Consider the following 23094-nt stretch of genomic DNA (forward strand, 5'->3'; position numbering starts at 1 on the left):
GAATTAAAGTACTTGTCCTTGCTGGCGATGTTAGACTAAAAGAAAGCAAGGGTCTCTAAACGTAAAGAACCGTGCTCTCTCTGTCGCTGAAGGCGAACCTTACCGCTCCGCGTCCCGTCTGCCAAAATGGCGTTTGGCCCTTCTGGAAAGTGTACGGTTTTCCAGGAAGGCATTTATGTCTTGAAAGACTCAAGAACACGGTTCACTCTCTATGGTGTAACGCACGGCGCCGGCGGCCCACGTGATGTATTTCGGATGTGCTCGGGAAAGCGTGTCCGTTGAACAACGTACTTTTATGAACGAAAACCAAGCACTCAATGAAGCAAATTAGTTACATCTCCTGGCTTGATGCGCACTGACGTGTCCCACTTTTGAGGCAACATTACTGTAGTGTTCGCGAGCCTTAAAGGCTCCCCACAATTCATCGCTGCCGTCGCAGCGCCCTCCGACCACGACGTTCTCCCTCGCGCTACGTCGTCGGGAGGCAGGCACGCCAGCAGTGCTCGAGCCCGCGAAGCCCCCCCACGTTTATATTGTCACGTGGTCGTGACGTCAAAGAACACAGTAGCAATGCTGTGAAACACAAAACTAACTTTTATTGGGCGAACCTGTGCCCACAAAAGAGGCTACACTTATAGCACAACGATAGCGGCGAACACGGTCGGCGATCGTCGAAAATCTGATCAGCGGGTCAAGCGCGTCGGTTTTTATACATCAGTCGTCGAATATTCTAGAGTAAACGCTGGAACCCGCGTGCCTTCCACAGAGTTCTGCACTATTCGCGTCGCGCATACATGCAATCAGATTACACAAGTTGCGGTGAAAGACAGTGACCGGAACCATCGATAACATTCCAGAAACTTCTTTTACATGCAGGCGTGTCCTGCGCTGCGCGATAACATTTGTTAGGCGGCCAAACGTGGTCGCCCGATAAAGATAAGTACATGTGTCAATATAGTGTGGACACGATTGAGGCTTGATACGCCTGCAGGTTCAATCGCGGTTCCCGAGCGACGTATGCGTGTCAATTCCTGCAGAGCGGTTTTCAGAGCATGCGACCAGAGGTGCGACGCTCTCCGGCGCAGCCAAGAGTTGGACACGGCGAATTGGCAGTAAGAAAAAGAAAAAAAGTAGTAAAAAACAAGAAGGGGGAAAGAGCGATGAGAAGACGACCGCGTTTGCACAACACCCTCTAGGCTAGCTGTTGGTTTGCACCGTTGACTAGTATATATTGTAGTTGAAGCAACCGTGACGCGCCGACAGTCGCGCGCGCAAGAGTGCTGTGGCACATGTGCGAAGCGCGATGCTTCGTGCATGGCGCGGCAGTGACGTCACGCTTCGAGCGCCTTTGTTGATCCGTCATGGAAGAACGCGTCAGGCGCACCCGCTGCCTTCGGCGACGGCGGCGAAGGGAGCCCGTATTGCATTACGATTGCATCACGTGACTGCTATTTCAGAACGATTGCGCTGTTTGCGAGCCAGATGCCGACATCGTAGGGTTTTGGTCAGTATATTATCACTTTGTGATCGTTACGCCAAATTGGTTTTTACGTCGGAAGAACCCATGCAGTCACTCGAGTCTGTTAATTATGTTAAGAAGGTGCGAATGTATTTTTCCGTCTCGCTCTGTAGGTGTCGCTTCCAAATGGAACTTCCTTTCGTCGTAGATCCGTGCACAACTCGCCGAGACGCTCGGAAGGGGGGGAAAAAAAAAAAAAAAAAAAAACGGAAAGCGCGGCTAACTGCCGAGGATGAGCGTCTGTATACGAAAACCGTTCTTTTTTCGCTCGTAAACAGGTCTGGCAGTTTCGCGTTGTGGCTTCTGCTCTCGGACCGTTGACGTAGCTACGCCCGGGGGTCTTCGAGCAAGCAGTCACGTAGGTCGACTCCTGTTCTCAGAAAAGCACTCTTGCATGACGCATCCCGCGCCGGACACACAAACACCCACGTGCGCCAACACTAACGAACAAATTCAAAACGATAGTGCACGTACTCTGTCGCGGTCGATCTCCTCACGCACCATTCCATTTGTTACGTTTCGTTCGGCGCAGTATACTATCCCTTTTCCTAAACCTATGCGTATGGTTAACGCGCGTGTGCCACTTCACGGAAGCGCTCGGCGGCTGTCTCGTTTTTTTTTTCTTTTTTTTTTTATTGTAACCGCACTGTCGAACGTATACATGTTGGGTTTAGCGATTTGGTTGCACAGGCACGTATTCGCCTTTCCCAAACGCCTCGGCAGCGTTGATGGGCGGCAGCACGCTTACTCACTCAATGCATCTATATATGTATAAGGTGCATCGTCGTGTTGCGCAGCGTTATACACGTTGCCGCGCGGCGAGTGGGTCGTTCATACGGATGTGATGTGACTGCGGATTAACCGCCGCCGTCGCGCGAAACGCGTGCATGACTGCGGCCTCTGCCGCCACCGCGCTTTCTGCGATTATCACCACTGCGGCGCGATTTCCGGCTGCCGCGCGGCGGCGGCGCGCAGACTGTCTGGCGCCGCGCCAGCATTCAAGCGGTGGCTTTTGTCTGCCTCGCGGTCTGCGCCCGCCTCTTGTTCCTGCCTTTGTCTGTTGCTCGTCTCTACGGAGAGAGAGAGAGAGAGAGAGAGAGAGGGACGTTGCGAAATGGGTGGGTTTCCACACGCACTTCTTGCATTGCGCGGTTCTTCAACGAATGACTCTCTTAATAGAGGCATCTCTTATTGTTCCTGTGCGTATACTTGTGAATATTGTGAGTAGTATAAACGTAACGGGGAGTGTTTGTCCGCAGCATACGGACTGCTGCGTACTCGAGCTGCTCCAGAGACAATGCGTCGTCGATCGCTCACCGTGTTTTAGTGCCATGGAGCGAGTGCTCGCCACTTGTTTCCTTACGGTTATAGCGACAACGAAGCTCGTTCGTCGGCGTATGCATGCGTGTTAACAGCGAGAGGCCTTGGCCACTTTCCGATGGATATACGTTGCGGGTTTAATCGTTTAATCGCCTTCAAATTACGGTTATATAATTTATCAGTACTACTGCATCGTAGACAGCTGGCGTGAAACAATTGTCGCGTGTTTCCGCGCGCCCGCTCAATTGTACTTAATCGTATGGACTGAGGCGTAATTAGTTTCGACGCAATTTCCTGTCGCGCCACGTTCGCGACCGAAAGATCCCGGTCCCCCGTATGAACCACAATAAGTGATGTCTAAAACGTGGCGACCGTGACGTATTTCCGTCTCCACAATTACTTCCGGTCCATGAAATTAGCAGCAGCATTGCCTTCGAGACATTTTTCTGTTACTCATGACACCGCCGACGCTGGGGCGTGAATCGGGACACCACCCATGTAGCTAAGTTTAGCTGAACCCGATAAAGTCGGAGCGCGTCGGATCAGGTCAGGTTGGCCCGAGTGGCCGACGAGGCGTGTTCTGTAAACCCGCTTGGCAAGATGCGTGTGAACGCGGTCGGGTTGGCTTTGGCTGAACTCGTCTTCTGACTCTACCCGCTCGCGTCGAGTTTATGTAAACGAATATGATGTTGCGCCAGCGACGGGGCAAATAGGCAGGAGCTTGAATGAAGAAGCATTCAATGCTTACGCATATTTTTTAATCATGGAATGAACTGACGTTTAATGCCGAGGCACCAATGAAAGAACGTAATTGGCAATTAATAATCGCGCTGGCTGTCCGCTGCGGGTGACGCACGCATGCATGAGGTCGCCTCGAATGCCGCGGCCTTTGCGCTCGCTGCAGACTCCAATATGGATTTCGCCCACCCTGATAGCCAAAATTCGTCGTGCCAGTTCCTCGGGTAATATATATATATATATATATATATATATATATATATATATATATATATATATATATATATATATATTTTTTTTTTTTTTTCCTGATCCAAAAGTCGATACGGCTTGTGCGAAGAGTTCTCTTCAATTTCCCTATCACAATAAGCCCGCTGGTTTAAACTAAGAGTCCAAAGGTAATGCTGTTTTGTCAATTAGCGACCAAATAATGCCGCGTATCACCCGTCACCCCGCGGTCGCCACCACCGACGGCATGCCTCCCAAGTCACCGTCCTTTTATATCAAAGCGGCTATGTTTAAATATTGTTTGAAGTCGGTGTCCGAGAAACACCCGGTATTGGCGAGGTCCCATGCGCGAATTGGGTTGACCGTGCTTTCTGCAGTGTCGTGCGGGTTGGCAAAACGAGCGTGTAACTTCATTTGCACGAACCCGATAAGGTCGGGTCGAATCGTCCCATCGCGCCGGCATCTGTTCGTCGGTTTCACGCGAAAGTTGACGGGGCAATCCCAGCAAGCGTTGAAGGCGAGTTCCGACAACCCGCCTTGCGAGGGGCGCATGTACTCGCGCTTGTCGCTTGGCGAGATGCGTATTGTATAATGCGATGCGTATATGTATAATGCGTGGAAATGCGGTTGTGTCGTGTCAGGTTGGCTTGGTCATCTCGACTTCTGACACGTCTCGTCTTTCTGCCAGTAAAGACGTTTCTACCACCACCTGTCCGCCAAGAAAGTGCTGTCTGTTTCTTTTTAGTGCAGATTATGACAAAAGTAATTAAAAAAAGAAAAGTGTTGTCACCGCCCCCGTTTTTCCGCGCCCTTCGGAGCGAATAGTTGTGCATGTCGCAGTTTGCAAGCTTTCCGCTGTGTGTCGCATGCATAATGTGCTAAGGGGGAAAAAAAATGTTTTGTAGACGTCCCCATAGTGCTCGTTGTGCCAACTAGAACAACAGCACACTGTCGCTGTCCCCAACTCACCCACCGACTTGTCGGACTTCCGTTTACCTTTTGGCACGATCGGCTTAGGCTGTCTTTATTTATTGGTTTATTTCTTTACAAATGGCTGCAAATTACAGCTCCTCTTGAAATAATGCACGCGACAGGAGGCGTAAGCAAGTGTGTGCGCGGTGCACGAAACACGGCGCGGGGATGGGCCGTGCGATTTTGTTGCAGCTGTTTGGCGACGAAACGCCATTTGCATTTCGAAATGTCTCATTCTCGGCTCGGCGAGGACATGTGCGGTTTTCCGGGGAAGAAAGGACTCGGCGTCTTCCATTCCGTCGCTGCTCCGGCAGCCTGAACAGCAGAACAGGTCGTTGGCGCTGCAGCTGCTGCTTATGTTTTTTTTTTTTTTTCTGTTTCTTGCGCGTGCCTGTCTCCGTTGCTTTTCTTTCCTTGTTCTTTGTTTCTTTATATATATATTTTTGTCCGCTTTGCGGTAGCGTCGTTCTTTGTATAGCGAAGTCTGCTGAAAGGCGTAACGTAGAGAAAGCCTCGCTGTGGCAGAGTCGCGTGAGTGGTTGCGTGTTGGTGCCTCTCTCTCTCTCTCTCTCTCTCTTACTCTCTCTCTCTCTCTCGTTCTATGCATACGGAGTACCTTAAGGAACACTAAACAGAAAGACTAAATCGGTGTAGTACTACTTCAGTATTCTGCTTCCGTTAATTTCGCTGTAATAGGTCGATTATTAAAAGCGAAAACGAAGCTTAATGTTGAGTTTTTTTCAAACTTTCCGGAATAACTTCAACGCCGGTACATTCAGTGCGACCTCATGATTACAAAGTATTGTGTAGTATTTGGGCCGTTGTGGCTCAGTAAATGCCCATTTAGAGTGCCGTGTAGCTCATCTTTACCGATAAAAAATTAACTATAGGCCCGAGCAGACGCCGTCAATATCCATGAGGTCACACAGAGCTGGTGCAGGAATCTCAAGGGGCGTCGCCACCTGACCTTTCGTTTTTGCGTATTTTCTGGTTCACGAAGCCTCTTCTCGCGGTATGAGAAGATATTTTTTTTGGTATTGTTGAAAAGTTATTGACTAATTCAGCTCAAATTTTCTCTTTAATGTCTCTTTACCATGTGTTTTTTATGTGTCCCGTGCCGTCTTATAAGGACACTATTGGCTGCCTCAATTATACAAATTATATTCGAATCTAATAACGCGGTGCGTTTGCTATTGCACATATTGACGCTATAGAGACGTCGAGAAGATGACGCCGAGAAGATGATGACGCTGAGAAGATTACATGTATATATATCATGTCCCTGACGTCAAAACATTTCGCTCACAGCGTCAGAAATTGACGTCAAACAGACTGACAACGAACTTTATTTGATCCTAAGGAGCTACTGTCAGGACCCCCTAACAGGAGGCCGTTGTAGCCGCTGGCGCGGCCAGCGGTTACAACGACAGAACGCCGTGACGCTCCGCCTTTTCCTGGGCCCTCTGTATAGCCTGGACCCTCTTGTTTTAGGAGTACCGTGTTCCTGATGGCCTCCTCCCATTCGGCAACTTTATTATTATTATTATTATTTTAATGTTGTGGTCGTGCAGTCCTCGCCGCAACTCGCCTCTCTCTTATATCCCGAGGCCTGGTCTGAATCCGCTGTTGCAGGAGCTGTAGTCTAAAGCCAGTATTTTAATAAAACCTGCAAGTGTGCTTCTTCACACCTCATTTGACCTAACCAATGTGGCGAAGCTCGGGCTAGAATCGTAGGTGAAGTTCTCATCATGCAAGCTGGTGACGTCATTCATGCCACACTTCCGCTTTCGGAACCGTGCAAGCTTTCAACGCGTGTGCGTCAGCTTTAATAGTACTATACTATAGTGGAAACGTGGCTATATTAATTTAGGACGTGTTAGATGTGTTGGAGAGGCTGCTTACGGAATTCTGCACTTCGTCCATGAAATTGTGACGTCGACTTGCTTAATTATTTCGACACTCTCACGCGCCCAGCCTGAATCTGTTATGTCTCATTGTTGTATTATATCACGAACTTATTCTGCTAATGTGTATCTTGCCTCAAGTTTGCTCTATAGCGTGCGTTCGAGCCTCACACATACGTCTCCGCATGCCGTCACACTTATGCACGTGCATATTTTGTGGCTATCCTACTTCGAACATCACATCCTCCGTTGAAACGTCGGCGTCGCGTCGGTGTGGTGGCATGTACGTTCTGGGGAGACCCATTTACATCGCGACAGTTCATGATCTGCGCACCGCATCAATCGCACCAATCGCGATTTCGCGGTTGCGTCGCCGACGGTGCGATCGCTCTGTGACGCCTTGCATGATGGCGTCCGCCACGTCCGCATACGCGGGTATGTAGGAAAGAGGGAGTGGAACATGCGTGCGGTGCTGTCTGATGCATCCGCTCACTGCAGGGTCTTACATATATTGTGTATGAAAACAACTACGAAAAGAGACAGAGAGAGGAGGCGTGTGTACTGACGTTGCCTCGGCGATTGATTAGAGCTTTCTTGTGTTTCTAGTTTCGTTCGTTCCTTCCTCGTAATGGAAAGACGCGGACGTGTTCTTTATTTTTTAATTTTTCTTTCTTTCCGGCGTTATTGGCGTGCTTTCTCTTTGGCTTGGTAATTGGCTGTCGGCAGAGCTCGCCACCTCAGCCTGGGGCTTCTTCTTCTCGGTTTCCCACTTTTTCTTCTTTTAAATGATAGTTTGTTCTAGCGTTTTGAACATGTGTATTGTTAGCGGCTTCCTTTCGTTGCCCTCACCTATGTTATACTCCTTCGTTTTAGACGGTCGTTTATTGTTGCGCTTGTGCACCGTGTTGAAAATGTCCTTCTCGTCTTGCATTGACCTTTCTCAGTTGCGCGCCGAAAGTCATCGCGATCCGCTGGAGGTTAACGAACTCGCCGGAGCTCGTGTTGCGCGTTTCGGCGGCCGTCGTTAGCCCTGCATATATAGTTGCGCGGTCACCAAAGTATTGCGCATGCAGCTGGCTGCCTGATCTCGGCTCTGCTCGGGCAGCTCGCTTCTTCGACCTTTTTCTTTCGGAGAAACGCCCTCGAAGCAGAGTTCATTGACATTAGACCTGTGCGGCGAGCGCTGACTTGACTCCAGGGAGCAAGTTCAACCACCTAACTGACACGGTGTTATACCGCTGCATGATCCTGTGCGTACGATAGCGAAGAGCGTCGCACGGCGTTGAAAGCAATTTCCCTAGTTACTTCGGCGTTTTATAATTGGTATAGGGAAGCGCACGGACGCACCCGAGAATTTGCTGTCAGTGACGGTCACAGGCAGCCAAAAATAGTGTGTCTTACTTGAACGTCATTACGCTCCGCTCCGCTCCGAGTCGCCCCGCTACCCACAGCGGAGCGGCGGGCGATTTTCACGTTGAGCGGACCTTTCGTAGTTGCAGCGCCCTCTGGACAAATTCAGGGTAATGAAAGAAAGTAAAAACGCCCATTGATCACTTTTTTAAAGTGAAACGTATGTGTGTAACTTATTTGAGCATGAAGTATCTAGACGTGCTCTTGTAAAGCGTTATCGTTCCATTTTATCCAGTGGAAAATAATGCGCCGTCTAGGGGAACGCCACGTGATAGCCAGCGAGCTTGCTTTCTGCATCCAGTCCAATCCTTCCTGACGTCAGCGCTAGCCAACGTTAGCCCGCTTGCGGCTAAGCGGAGGGCGCATGCGCATTCGCGCTTCCGCTCCGCTTAGCTGAGGAGCGGAGCGTAACAACGCCAAACTAAAACACCCTACAGGACGCGGCTGTTTATGCGACGCGAGCAGGAGGTTTTCGGGGCCGTAGGTAACATTGTCGCAGTTGTTGTTGTCCCCTGAGCTCGTGGTTCATACCCGCTATGGGGAATTGGGCAAAGATGGCAAACATTCCTTGCTTTCTGCCACCGTCCACCCGCGCATGCATGATGCATACACGACATATCGAAAGCACAACGCACCCCGATCGAGGCTCTCGACTGATTGTGACAGCGCCGGTATGGGAAGGAGTCTACTGTCACTACCGTGCTCTCCTCTCTCGAGGGACGCAAGACTCGCGTGCACCTGGGAATATGGGCCGAGTGGCGCGTTTCATCAGCCCGGTCCTTCTCGGACCCTTGAGGCCGCCTTCGTGTGCCGTTGGTGCGCGAAAGGCGGCTGCGACGAATGCGTTTTCTTTTTTCGGACGTCGGCGCACCGAGGGAGAAGCGCGTGACGAGTAGTTGAGAAGTGGCGTGCAAACAAAAGGGCGGCTGTTCGCAATACAGGACGTAAAAAAAAGAAAAGAAAAATGGAGGCGCGGCGCGGCAGTTCTGCGGTCAGGCGAAATGCTTTCGGAATGACGGAGCCGTACACCGTCTTCCGCCGCCCTCGTGCATGCCCCGGCTGCCCCGCTCATTTATTGCGTGCAGCAGGATGCGAGAGCGCGTCGTCGATGGGCTACATCTCCTGCGCATCGCAGTTGCGCGATCGAAGTGTGCGGCACAGCTACTCATTCGCTTGTATTGCAAATCGCCCGTATGGATTTGCCGACTACGTATGCTCTCGAAATTCAGCTTCGACGAGAGGCTGGGGAATGGTTGCTGTGAAATCTCAGGTAAGTGCGTTTGTGTGTGCGTGCCTGCTTGGATACGCACTCCCGTCCGTTTTCTGGCTGGTTTTGACACTGCACGGAAGTGGCGCGAAACCGAGTACCAGCTTGTGCTTACGTTATTTTCCTGTCGTTCGATCGTTCTTCACTGCTCCCCCTTTCTTCTTTTCCTTTTTTAAGTTTATTCTCCAGGTCTTGTGCTGGGGACATTGTTCTCGGTGAAAGGGTAAAAGTTAAAAACTGGATTCCCGGCTGATGACTGGGGCTACCTTTTCTGCGCGCTTGTCGACCTGCTTGAGAAAGGCCTCTTTAATTAAAACCATAGCGGTTTGCCGTCGTAGAAGTGTTTGCCTACATGCTACTCTGAAATGGAAGGGGAAACCCGCGAATACACGCGAAATTGACGTGCGACTTGCCGCTCGAGGCACTTTGCATGTATTCACGGGCTTCTTTCACACTCGGGAAAAACTTTTATGTAGCACGTATTGAGCGACAAGTAGCTGTAGCGGTTGTTTATGATGTTGCTGTACAATTTTCTCATTCTCACTTTTCATCTTATCATAATAATTGAGAAGTTGACTAATTAATTAACACTAATTATGTAATCAGACGGAAGGCAAAATTTGATCTGAGTAAGCGGAGGAGGCCCCAATTCAGTCTCCGACTCCGGGACCTCCTCCTGTATATTACATGTTGTAATAACTTCGTATGTAGTAATAAAATTTGATTCTGAGTCTGGAAAAAAACATTACCTTGGTTCTGTGCTGCTACGTAGCATTTTCATATTTTTGAGGTGTGGCCCAAGTTAAGTAAAATAGCATATATATATATATATATATATATATATATATATATATATATATATATATATATATATATATATATATACATATACATATATATATATATATATATATATATATATATATATATATATATATATATATATATATATATATATATATATATATATATATATATATATACGTGTGTGTGTGTTTCGTCCGGCTCGCGCGACGGTCCGTCCGCATCCGTCGTTCATCCACGCCGCTTGTTCTGTCTTCAAGGTGGGCTCCGCGCCAGTTCTCCCCGTCCGGGGCGCTTCCCCGCAACACGCGCGCGCATTCGCGTCGTCACTTCGACGTCACGTCGCGCCTTCGGCGCGCCGCCAACGCAGACGCGCGCGCGCCCACCGCCCAAAGGGCTCCTTGTGGAGGAGCGGCGCGAGTCAGCGCAGTGTGGCAGACCGCGCCGCGGCTCTCGCGGAGATCGTTCTGCCTGCGCGCGCGCCCCGCTTGGTGCAACCGAGTCTCGTCATCGGCCGGGCTCGCCGCAGCCGTCCTGCTCGTCCTTCCTGCGGGCTCGTTCGCTCCGACTTGTCGTCTGCAAACGCCGCCGCTTGGATTCGCTTCTCCCTCGTGCTCGCCAAGTTCCCTTGGTTACCCCTTGGTTTCTGGTGGACGCATCTCTCTTTCGTTCTTTTCTTGCCGCGTTCTGTAGTAGAAGTCAGTGCCGGCCGGGAGCAGCATCCGGCAACACCGTGGGTTGAACTTCGCTTGCCTGCCATCGGCTTGTGCCCTTTTGTTGATAGCGGTGTCTCAGACAGAAGCTTTGGTGCGTGCGTGTGTTCTTAGCTTTCTTTTTCTCTCTTTTTCTGTCCGCCCGTTTCTCTCGCACTGCTTTTTTTGTGTCTTGTGTTTCGAACCTGCGTATTGTGTGAATTGGCCGCGTCGCGGGAGATGTCGCCGAAAGTTCGCTGCTCGGACCGCGAACGCGGCACTTGGGTCTGAAATGCCGTCATCTGACTACAGCGTGTTGCGACGTCGACCTGTGCCCGTGGTGTCACGGAGAGTTTGGATTACGTGCCCCATTCCTCGACGGACGCGGAGTTGGGTGAGTCTGGTGGGTTTTCGCTGAGCAACCCGCTCTCGCCTCGCGTCGCTTAGCAGGAACGTCATAAACAAAAGCATGTCTTGGCGCTAGATAGAATGTATACCACGTGACCGCAACTTTGAATCACGGCGACGTAGACGCTGCATTTTGACGGGGGCTAAGGAGCAATAAACAGAAAAGAAAACACGCGTAGTTGTTAAGCAAGTATGATGGCGGCTTCTCAGGAATACGACTTTTTACTTGTTCTGTAGATTTCAACGTCACTCTTGAATAAAAGAAAAAAGGTCGTCATATTCACCAACTGATAATAACACGTGGCTAAAAAGTAATACCTTCTTAGTAAATACAGGTAGTAAGATGATAGTACTTTTAACCACCTGTTGAAGCTAGGGAGTATCACTGACCATGTACTACCGCATCAGTGCAGTTACTAACGCAACTGAACTGCAGTTACCAACAATACAATGGGGCCTATTCGATTTATAAGTGCCGCTTGTATTGTCACATTAAGTCGATGTTGTAAAAGTATAAGAAGGTAAAATAATGCATTTAAAAAATTCACCGACGATTACGATACTCCCTAATGCGCGATTTACGCGCAGCTCGATCTATACGTGTTTGCATTTCGCGATATACTGGCTGGCGCGGGCAATCTCTCGCGCGGCACGTTGCAAACAGAGCGAAACGTGGCGCCTCTGCCTCGCTAATCGGATGACGAGAGGCAGCGTGTGGGTGACGCCTGGGTGCGATTCACAGCAGCTGCCGCAGATAGACCTCGGCTCATGCAGCGCTTTGTTTTTATATGTGGTATCGGCGGTGTCATCGGTGAGCAGACGACGCTTTCATCCTTCGCTGTGGAACTGGCGCCTAAGGGCTGCGCTCCAGAAAGAGAACCCGCGTCCTTTCGCTACATATTAAGCATCAGTTATTGGTGTACGTAGCGCTTACCAGGAATGTTGAGGCACCTTGACACCGGGTAACAATACTGCATAACTCCACCAAGCAACGACAAGCAAGTGCGCGCATACAGAAGAACCGCAAAGGTGCTACGTGCTCGAAGAGTTAACTTCTAGTTTTTATAGCCTTACCTTGAGGGAGAACAGGCTGCACCGGTGAGTACCTATGTATTTGGATAAATAGTCAAAGCTTTGTACTGAAATTTTTATACCCTACTGACGGCATATATGTATGCTGCGACGTCGCACATAACTGTTAGTCCAACACAATGAACAATACTACAGTTTATCTTAATTTTGCATAACACTGTCATAATCACAGTATAATAGACAACGGCCAGCCGAGGTACTCGTGGCTTAGTAGTTGCTTAGTAAAAATTACCCAGAAACCTTCCTGGCTAAAAGGCAGCACTTACTTTACTAGCCGTGGTTAGTGAAGAACTAGTAAGAAGGCAGTAAAATACTTGGTAATCTAGTAAATGCACGCATTTACTAGCTATTTACGAAATGAATTTTTAAGAGTGCATGAATTGGTTTCGCGCTTATCGTTATCTCCATGTCGTCAGAGCCGCAGCTTTCGAAAATTCAGCGAAATCTCTTGTGCCTGTGAACTAAAAGGAAATCTCCTGGCTTGTCTTAGTGTTAGTGTTTGTATATGCTTACGTGCTTGCGTGTGGCTCTGCGCTTAGAGTGAGTGCCACCAGCCAACCGTTTTGATGGTTTAGCAGCGGCTATAAATACTGCTGCCTCCAGTATAGCAGCTGTCACATTCGCTTCCACTTGCGTCGGCTTCAGGGGGGAAGTGGGGCGAGCAACCCTTACGAGATGCCCAGTGTAATTAAAGAGACATTGAAGAAAAAAATTACAGCAAATCAGTGTAGGGGGAAAAAGTGTTCTATCAAAGCTTTGTTTCCGTTTCTTTCCCCTCCCCCCCTTTTTTTTTTCGCGGTGACAGGTTGATTACTAAAAAACTGGAGGCAAAACTTCCATTTTAAAGCGACGCTTTCTTTGTCTCTTCCAACACCACCTAGATAGCACAAGGCTTCTTTAAACAGATCCATGACGGCAGGCTACCTGGCTCTAAATGCCCATTGAAATGACTGGCGTGATGAAAGCGGTGACGTCAAAATCACTGTTGCCTACTCGGGAACCTTTCCATTAGATTATGTGGCAGTCGGGCCAGGTAACATGATGTCATGGATCGGAGTGAAAATGCCTTGTGCTGTCTAGGTGGTGTTGCCTCTTTCCGCCACTTTGGTGTACGTTTCTAGCCGCTATCGACTTGATTGATTGATTGATTTGCTGCGATCGCACTCTATTCGGACCACACATCAGGCCGGCAACCTTTCCGCACCCTTAACTCTCGGTCGTATGTGATCAGACCTAAACGACTGGTGGTATTTGACTAAATTGAGGTTGTGCGCAACGTGTGTTCTCAGTCCATTCGCGTGATTTATGTCGAATGCGCATAGTAGCAAGCAATATAAGCTCGCGAGAATCGTTAGCACGGGGTCTTTCGCCAGCAGCAAGTGCAGTTGCGTTTGACAAATGACTGGAAAATGGTACTCAGAACTATACTAACCAATCGGAATAAGGCAGTGGGCGTCCTAACGCGTATGCAAAAGAGACTGCAAAAGACCCCCTGAAGATTCAGACAGCTGCCCACCGACCGACGCTGCGCATCGCTCCAATCCTACCCACTTACCGAAGACCTCGCTCAAGTGTAGCAAACCCCCTCCATGTAATACTCCGCACGAGGGACATTTGAGGCATAAATAAATAAATAAGAACAAGAAACGACCTGAAACCATGCATGGACACGTCATTATTTGTGAATTACACGCCACGCCATATCTTGCGTTTCAACGAACCGCTATCCAAAGCAAAGAAAGCGTAGGTTACATGGACAGACATCAGGGCTGTGTCCTGCCGTATATATTTTTCTCTTCTTTCTTTTTCGTGCCCAAACTTCAGCGCCGATACGTCACAGTGAATTCACATATTTAAATTCAACTTTTCTTTTCTCGTTTTCGTATTTGGGCCCTTGTGGTGCAATGAAACTTCTCTAAACTTGGCACGTTCTTCCTTTGGCTCCATTAGAACAAAATGTCGGCCATCTTTATGTATATATTAAACAGTAAACTAGGCCCGAGCCAACACCTAGACTGAGATAGCACCAGGCCTGTGCACTTCGATCCATGACGTCATGCTACCTTGCCCGATTAGCATGCCATAGAATCTAAAAGGGCATGCTCCCTAGCAATCCGCTACAGCTCAAGTTATTTACCTACAGTCGCGCATAATGAGCTGCAAGACGGTGCCCATGGTCGAAGGTGTCCCAAGACTGCACGGTGGCATAGAAATATACGTTTATGTTACTGAGATTTCTCGAACCATTTTCTTTCTCCCTTTTTTTTTATGTCGTGTTACGATCGGCTAGCGGGGGTAGTGACCTTGTAACCTCTCCTGCCCTACTGCGACGAATCGCTTCGTGAAGCTAACAATGCGTCTCCCTCGGACAGACCAGCGGCGCCACCAAGGCTAGGCACGTTTGGCGAATAGAGCGTTGAAGGATGGTGCACTGCCGCCGTACCCAACGATGGGAGCAAGAAACTCCAGGAAAAGGACGTTCTATGCCGTTTCCTCGCGGCCACTGTTAGCCGCTGAGGTCGTTTGACAGGCGCTACAGCTAATTGCTGTGTCATCCCAGGAACCAAGACGCGCCAGGTTGAGTCAAGCATGACAATCCCCGTCTACCAAACTCCCCTCCTTTCTGTGTGCTCAGTGAACAGAGGTGCCGGTGTGGCTGTGCGCACCCTCGCCCTCAACGTTAATCCTTCGGCGACTTTGGATGTTCGGACTGGACGGAGGTGTGGCATATTTCCCTGGCCTTGGGATCTAGGGAGGACAGAGGGGGTTTGAGACGTAACAGAGGACTGTTGAGACGTAACATTCTCTACTCCTCGTGTGGATATCGTAAATAAACCCAATTCTTCTCGATGACAACCTGTTCCTCCCTTCAACAACATCCTTAGCTTCAATGACTCGGACGGCGGCATGAGCCAGCTACCCCTCTTTACTTGCCCGACGCCAACTCCCACACTCGGCGCCGCCGTACAGTTTCGAGCTCTTCCGACCTCGGGCATTGTGTTTCAGTTTACTTTGAACACCACTGGGAATCGGTGGTCGTACTATCATACCTGCACACCTGTGAAGGTTCAAATTCGTAAATATGCCTCAGCTATGATTGGGGGAGAGGGGAGGAGGATGCTACCGCGCATTTTCTAAATATATGCCCTCAGCGCGCACCTTTCGCATATATAGCATGCATACGCACTTTATTTAGCGGGAAGCTAGGCACAGCTGATACTGCTGTGCCTAGCTGAGACTACTGTGACTTTTTTCAACGACCGGCTGTTATTTGCCGATTTCGCCTTTCAGAAACATGTCTCAATAAACTTGCACAGAGCGGAAAGCCGGCACATGTGTTATCGTAATTTGTTTCTTTTTTTTTTCTTCTGTTTTTCGTAAATCTGTTTTTCGTAAAGTTTGATGAGGCATTCGTAAAATTGTGAAACGAGCACAAATCCGTGCACTTTACGGAAGAATTTGGGAGAGTTGGCAGGTATGTAATATAGTCAAACTTCGGTGTGCATTAGCCCGCCGTAAGCTCTTAATTCACGCTGTACTACAGGTTGTTGTTTTTTGCACGATTTGCTTTCGTCAGTTGGGTCCAGTAGTAGGAAGACTTATCAAAGTCCAGTGGCGGTCCAGCAGTGGCAGCAGACGTTCCGGAACTGTACCATTGTTTTGAGGAAACGTCGAAATTTATTGTATTTGCATTTTCACTTTGACAGGTACACAAAATGACTGTGCATAGATATGTCATTAAAGACAAGCTCAGTGGAGCGGCGTGCTTGAAACATTGCTGATGCTGTCACGTGGGAAAGCAAATCAGATCGCTCGCCCGAGTGACATCGCTCAACCATCTACATAGAATGGGCACAGCAGCCACCTGTGAGATGCAGATGTTTTAAAGCCAAACAAATTACTCGGTTTGCGCAGAGCAGTCAAATTCGCAACCTGATGAGGCATGTGTCTGCTGCAGCAAAAGTCCGTAGACGAGTCGGCACATTCTAATGGAGTGCCTAGGTGTTCATCCAGCCAGGACCATGTAGGGAATGTTTCCAGAAGCGCTCGGGTTGGAAGCTGAAGGGAGCGTTTATTGTTCAGCGATCGGGGGGAGCGAGAAACGTTTGTTTGTTGGTAGGGAAACAGCTGGGAAAAGGTGGAGCTGGAGTCGTTACAGGCATATAGGTAACTTTACGGCATAGATGTAGAAGTATAATGAAGATGAATTTAAGCCACAGATATGGAAAAGGCTAGGCTGCAATAGATGTAGTAATAAAACGCGATTATCTCAAGCAGGCTAGGTGACTGTTGTCGCCGCCCCGTTTCGAAGGGCGTGCCGTTGGAAACCGTTATCGTCATCGTTTTACAGCGAAGCTACTCTAGTTGGTCGGGATTTTTCATGGCGTCGTCCTCACGAAAAAAAAAAAAAAAGACAGAAACCTGCAGCGATTCAAGCGGGAGGTCTACAGATTCTTTGGCATCACTCGCACCACATTCAGAACGGCGTTCGTTTCAATAAAGAACATGCAGAAAACAAATATCCGAACCTCATAACTGATGATAAGGCGCTCCTGCTAACAGTGCGAAGCACTTAGCGCTCCCCGCAAATGTTTCCCGCTGAAGATTACTGTTGCGCAAGGTGTCGCGGCGACGGCAGCTTGCGACATTGGGAGTGACGTCATTGGCCTTTCGCAAGAACCAGCCTAGCAACTGGTTTCATTGCCGTTGTAGCACTGCTATGGGTAGGCAACGCATAGTTAGGACTGTTGAGGAGCGGCAAAAGAAAAAAGAAAGGGCAGTACGACCAGCGGCGGTATGCTGCCACTGGTCGTATTGCCGTGAAATTCTAGCACAGGGGAAATCCGCACGTCCACATTCTCTCCTGTGGCTGAGTAATGCGCCGGAGGAGGAATTGGGCAATAAGGCATTGCACACACACCCTCAGCAGTTGTGGTGGTTTTCCGCAGCTTCGATGGACATCCACTGGACATCGCTTGACATCCACGGCGCTCTTTTCTTTTTGGTTAGACTGAAGTACAGCAGCTCAGTGTAGAGCTATGGCTCGAGTAGAGTGTTAATACACAACTTCCGCATTTCGATGGAGGCGAAATGCGAAAACACCCGTGTACTTACATTTAGGTGCACGTTAAAGAACCCCAGCTGGTCGAAGTTTCCGGAGTCCTCCACTACGACATGCCTCATAATCAGAAAGTGGTTTTGGCACGTAAAACCCCATAACTTAATTTAATTTAGTCTTTGTCAATAGTGCTTCCAACAGCTTCTCCTTCCACCTTCTGCTGGTTTCGTGTACTTTTAGATGAAAAACTCTCAACCAATCAAGTACGTCCCGTGCTGTCGGGGTCGCGCTCACCCCGTCTGTGACCGCTCTCTGGCCACAACAATACCATGGTCCTTACGGCTTATCGTGCCCATTTTGCAACACAGGAATCCAAAATGTGACAGTGACACACCTATTATGGACGTGCCCAGGACTTCATCTAAGCCGTCTCCGCCATCTCCGGGCAACAGGCCTCCGGCCTGGCCGCCCACCCGACCTTGAACGTTGGATTCATGGACCCCACCATCGTTCACTCCTAGATTTTTTGCACGAGTCGAACCTATTCGTGTATTTCTAACATCTTTTGTATTATGCCTAAGGGCATGCTTTCAAATTAAAAAAAAAAAGTACGTCCCGTGCCTTGCTTCACTTCCTTCCTTATCGTCCATGCGTGCTTGCGTCGCATAGGCGCGTAGTCTGCCAACGCTGCCGTGTGCACAGTGAGAGGCTTTCAAAAGGCGGCGGTAGCGGCGTGCCTTTCTATAAGCTGCGAGGTGAAGCCGTTGCGCAAGCGCGGTACCTACACGACAGGCTGCGCGGGAAAGCCAGGTGCCGTGTGCATGCTTGGTGTAAGCGCGGGTCAAGCTGCGGTTCGAGTGCTCGCCTTATCGGCTTTTCCGGACCCCCGCTGCCGCACTGGCAATCCGGGACGCGCTGATAGGGGCCGCCGACTTTCGATGCGTCGGAAGCTGCGGCATATAGGCTCGTCAAGAGGCGTTGGTCGCGCGGCCGGAGTGGAAGGGCCGGAAAAGGGGGAGACGAGCTTTCGCTATCACTTCGCCGCCCCCGTGGTCGCCCCACCTTCTTTACGAACCCGGTGCTATTGTCGACGGGCCGATATGCCGTGCGGGTTCGCTCGCTTCGCCACCGGCGCTCACGACGCGGCGAGGAGCTTTTTATACACTTGTCCTAGCTCATTAACGCCTACCCCCCCCCCCCCCCCTTCCGCTTTTTACTTTGATGACCGTCAATTTGCCTTCATCATCAGTATTGGCATGTTTGCGTCCGCCGTATGGGGGTGTGTGCAGACAGCAACGTTTATTCAGGTTGTGTCCCGTGCGGAAAGAAAAAAAAAATATTGTCGTGGTTATCATGGTTCTTTTGCAGTCATATTGAACTTGGAGGCATATAACCTTTTCTTATTTTTTTTTTATTTGGGGAAGGGAGGGAGGGCTCCTTAAGCTACTCGAAGAGAGAGGAAAGCAGGCAGTCGCGGGGTGTTGTGAATAGGCATCATCTGGCTACAGGGAGTTTTCAAGCATGTTTGCACACTTCACATTTTGAACTTTTATTTGCTGGTGAGAGGGACATCAGTTACAGCCCCGCGTTTGGCCTTCACTCACTCACTCACTCACTCACTCACTCATTCTCGCTCTCGCATATCCTGGTTTTTTGAGCGTGCCCGAATATGATGCGCAAACCGCTTGAGTGCTATCGTCCTTCGGAATCTGGATTGTGTGTATGCTCGTGCGTGGTCAGACCGCTGTATCATCGCTCTGCAGGCTGCGCGCATCGGGGCCAACGTTACAACGGCTAAGTAGGCGAACCAAAGCCCTTCCTCACCCAGACCTAGACAGGAGGCAAGCACGGGACTGGCGCCGCCTGCAAACAAACACTTTCCCACATTTATACAGGCTACACAAAATGTACCCAGACAAATACAGCAACAAATGCCCGTGGTGCGAAGGAACACCGACATTGGAACACATAACATTCCAGTGCGCATTACGTCTCCGGCGACTGCCACCTCGCCGCTGCTAGACAACTCTCTCCATAACTGGTCGTGGGAGGCGCGACTCGCGGAAGTGGAATTGGGAAGCCAACTGGCGACCCTTGACCAGGCCCGGCGAGCCGCTGTAACCAGTGGGGCTCCGGAGGAGGGGCTCCACCCACCATAACCAAACAACCTATACTACAATAAACGTTTACTCTCTCTCTCTCTCTCGGGGCCAACGTGTTCGAGGGGCGATGAGAAGAGGTCGCATAAACACCCCCGGCTACCTTTTTTAAAAGGCTTCTGATCTATATCGTTCGCAGGAAATGTTGCCAAGGGGAGAGAGAGAAAGAGAGAATAAACTTTATTCAATAACTCCGGTCCGGATTCGTCCGGGTTCGCCCTGTTACGAACAGCCTGCATGGGTACCGACCTACAAAATTTTCCCAGCCAACTGCAGCTGCGGAGGTGGCGAGCTTCCCAGAAGCGACCTTGGAAGCCTTCCCCACCTGCTGCGGTGACTCGTTTTGTAGGGACGACGATGTGCCCCGTGAACACCCCCTCGGCGCCGCTGTGACAAAACGCGGTCGGCGGACCTCCTGTGAGAGACAGTTACGGCACTGCACGTATCTCTCCCATTTCTCTTTAAAAATCACTTCACACACACACGGCGGACCATGTATTGTTAGGGGATTCGCCGTGGCCGCCACGCTTGTTAGAAGCGGTGGTACTCCTGGGAAAAGATGTCTGGCGGCCATCGTCTGCAGGGTCAACACTGGGATGAAGAGGCGCCTGCTAGGGGCAGGACCCGTGTCTGCAAGAACCTTCTCAGCTCGGTGTGGTCAGTGAAACCTGTGCGGAAGTGAGTGCGTAAACCCCTCCCCCTCAAAGGCGGGTCGGCTACGATGACTTTGAACGCTCCGTTTCTCGAACGGCCGTTTTTCCCTCACCTAGGGATCTAGGGAGTACAGAGTGTATTTAAGGAGCCGTTGGTGGCTCCTCAGTGTGCATTCCTCTTTCAGTCACGTTAGACTGATGAACTGTATCGTTCTCATGTAAATACTGTAAATAAATCCCATATTACTCGTTCTCGATGTGAACAAGTCTCTCCCTTCAACAACGTTTTCAGCGTGGATAAGTTGGACGACGGCATGGGCCAGCTACCATCTATTTCATGCCCGACCCCAACCATTACAAGTGGTTGCCAGCGATGGGATTGACCTCCCAAACATTACAGCCCGCTATGTTCTAGTTGTCTGCCAAGCCGAGCGTCGTGATGAGCTCGATTGTGGCTTGTACGTAGTTGGAGGTGGAGTCCGCCAGCCACTCCTCAAGTTTCGCAGGTCCACAGGTCGGTGGGAGTTTGGCAAGGCTCGCCTGAATAGCGGGACGGCTCCCCGGGCAATCCGACAGAACTTACGCACTATCCGAGAAGCCGCCACATGCCATGCAAGCAGATCTACAAGGCAAAGCTTCTTTGTAGTGTAGCAAGTGTGGGGACAAGACAGTGCGACTGCGCACGCCTCCATAGTACCTCCTCTCTTTGCTTCCTGTGTGCTTCATGTGTGTCTGGCCACCAGAGGGGAGGGCGCGGTAGAATTGCGCGGGATGTGGTGGCATGTAGCACTTAGTTCCCCCTGATCCCTGTGTGACTCGGAATCTACTGAATCCATACACTATAATGTTAGGGTGTGCGTTGAGGTGCGTTATTAATAGAGTTTTAGGTTAGAGGACGCAAGCGGCTTGGGTACGCAAGAACTAGGGCCGACGTTATACTGCGCATGCGCAGACCCAGACGTAAGGGTCTGCGCATGCGCAGTACCGTGGCCCTAGCTCTTCCATACGCAAGCCGCTTGCGTCCCCTATTCTAAAACTCTGTAATGCCAAGCGTAGTGCCGCGGAAACGTTTCTGGCTGCGAGTGCCCCGCATGCAACCTGGCTATGTGTTCGAGTGAGCAGATTTCTTTCGTTTGGATTTGGCATGGTCGCGGCCTTCACGACAGCTGGCAGCCCCCGCAGCTGTGGGGATGCGTGACTCTCACGCGTCCCCTGATATGTTGTTTTCCCGCATAGCTCCCGTCTCCTGTAATCCGGCTTCGCCGCGTGGCTTGGTGCCCGCGGCAGTCGGTGTGGTTGAAGCGCATTTCGAGAGATGGCGCGAGTGTGGCTCTGCTAACGCCACCTAACAACGGGGTTACGTGGCCACGGAAAGAAGGCTCGGGTTCGGAAAGCGGCGCGGATGTTCTGCGCGTGCGCCGATCCATGCTTCTGCGAGACCGTCTCGCGGAGCCTACCCCGGGATGGACGAACACGATTGTTCGAACGCGCCACCGTTCGCGCCAACGACCAGACGTTGGTGTCCAGCACGGGGCGAACATATTTGCTCTCTATCCGGTCGCGGTGAGTCAGACTTCCGCGATTTGTCGCGCCCATCGGTATGTTTTGTGGATAGCAATTCGGTTAGCAGGCATTGATCTATAAAAGGTGCAATAAATGCCCTTGTGATTGTTTGCACTACTGTGTTGTCGTTCCTTTGTCCCAAGAGCCCGGGTGAGAACCCCACACAGCTTAGCAGTGGAGGTGATGCTTGCGGTTAACCCTGCGTTGATCACTTCTGAGAGAAAGATTGAAATGAGGGCCAGGCTAACTGCAAAATGCTTCTACATCAGTTTTCTTTTTCTTTCCCGAGTACCCTTATCATGATCTCCCATGAAATTCACACCACGAAACAGCCTAAAATTTCAGGTTTCATGCTAGAAACCAGTGACACAAAGACACGTTGCGCATATGACCTCTACGGCGAGTCTATTATATAGCCACTTAAGCACGCAGGAAGTTCGAAGAAAGTGCTTCCTTTTCTCCACTGTATGGCCTCGCGTCTTTTTTGTGCCCGGAGTACATAGGATGGCGGCTGCCTGGCTTCACTTTCGTAACGTCAACTCCAGAAGTTCTTGTCTTTCTTTCTGAAACCTCCTTGAATGTTGCTGTGTTACGGCGGTGCAGCAACAGCAGCAACAGCAGTAACAGCAGGGTTTCAAGGTTGTTGGACGGCCTGACGACGAGTGCGTCTGCGCTGTTGCTATGCGCGTCGTTGTCGGCGTCGTGGCCGCGGTGACGGACTCGCGCGTCCTCGCGACCGTCGACGGGCTTTACTGCACGTGTACTCTTCCTCCTGCTCGCTGCGCTTGCCTCGGGAAGCCCTTGTTGTCCCCATCCGCCGAGCGATACGTCACCGGCGCGACGCGAAAGCGAAGAGGGACGGCGAAAGACAAAAGGACGAGGCGTCGCGTGACTGGCGGTTCCGGTTCGTCTGGATGCGACGCGGTCGGCGAGCCGTGTTCGTCGAGGGCGCTCGAACCTTTCCGGTTTTCAATCAGTCGTCTCTTCATCGGTGCAGATCCCTCTCTGTAGGTGGCGCAGACGTATACGGTGAACTAAGGAAAGCGTAGACAAGAAGGTGCATGTTTTATAGCGCAAAAAAAAAAAAAAAAGCTTGGACACGACTTAAGACCGAGAAGGACAAGCGCTGTGTGCGCTAAACCAGTGTGCAGAAGTACGCTGTTTTAGGATTCGTATAAAAGTCGCTAACGTGAGCAACTATGAGAAAGCAAACAGACATATGAATGAACATACGCGCACACAAGGCAAGAACTATTAAAAAAGAAGAGAGAGAGAAATAAAAAAAGGCGGCAAACACAATAATCCA

At 50.2% G+C, this 23094-nt stretch overlaps 1 protein-coding gene across 3 annotated transcripts in view; it reads left to right on the forward strand.

Moving 5' to 3' along the window:
- The window catches only part of Ptpmeg (protein tyrosine phosphatase Meg), a 320358-nt gene that overhangs the window by 38697 nt on the left and 258567 nt on the right, over positions 1–23094 (forward strand). The window contains exon 1 of one of the 3 annotated variants that reach the window (XM_050187532.3): positions 10643–11248. The exons of the other annotated variants lie outside the window; for them this stretch is intronic. The gene's annotated coding sequence lies outside the window, so the exon portion shown is untranslated. Of the gene's footprint in view, positions 1–10642; positions 11249–23094 lie in introns of those variants that run through there. 3 annotated transcript variants of the gene reach the window in all.

The sequence above is a fragment of the Dermacentor andersoni genome, chromosome 2 (assembly GCF_023375885.2).
Source record: "Dermacentor andersoni chromosome 2, qqDerAnde1_hic_scaffold, whole genome shotgun sequence".
Classification (NCBI taxonomy): domain Eukaryota; kingdom Metazoa; phylum Arthropoda; class Arachnida; order Ixodida; family Ixodidae; genus Dermacentor; species Dermacentor andersoni.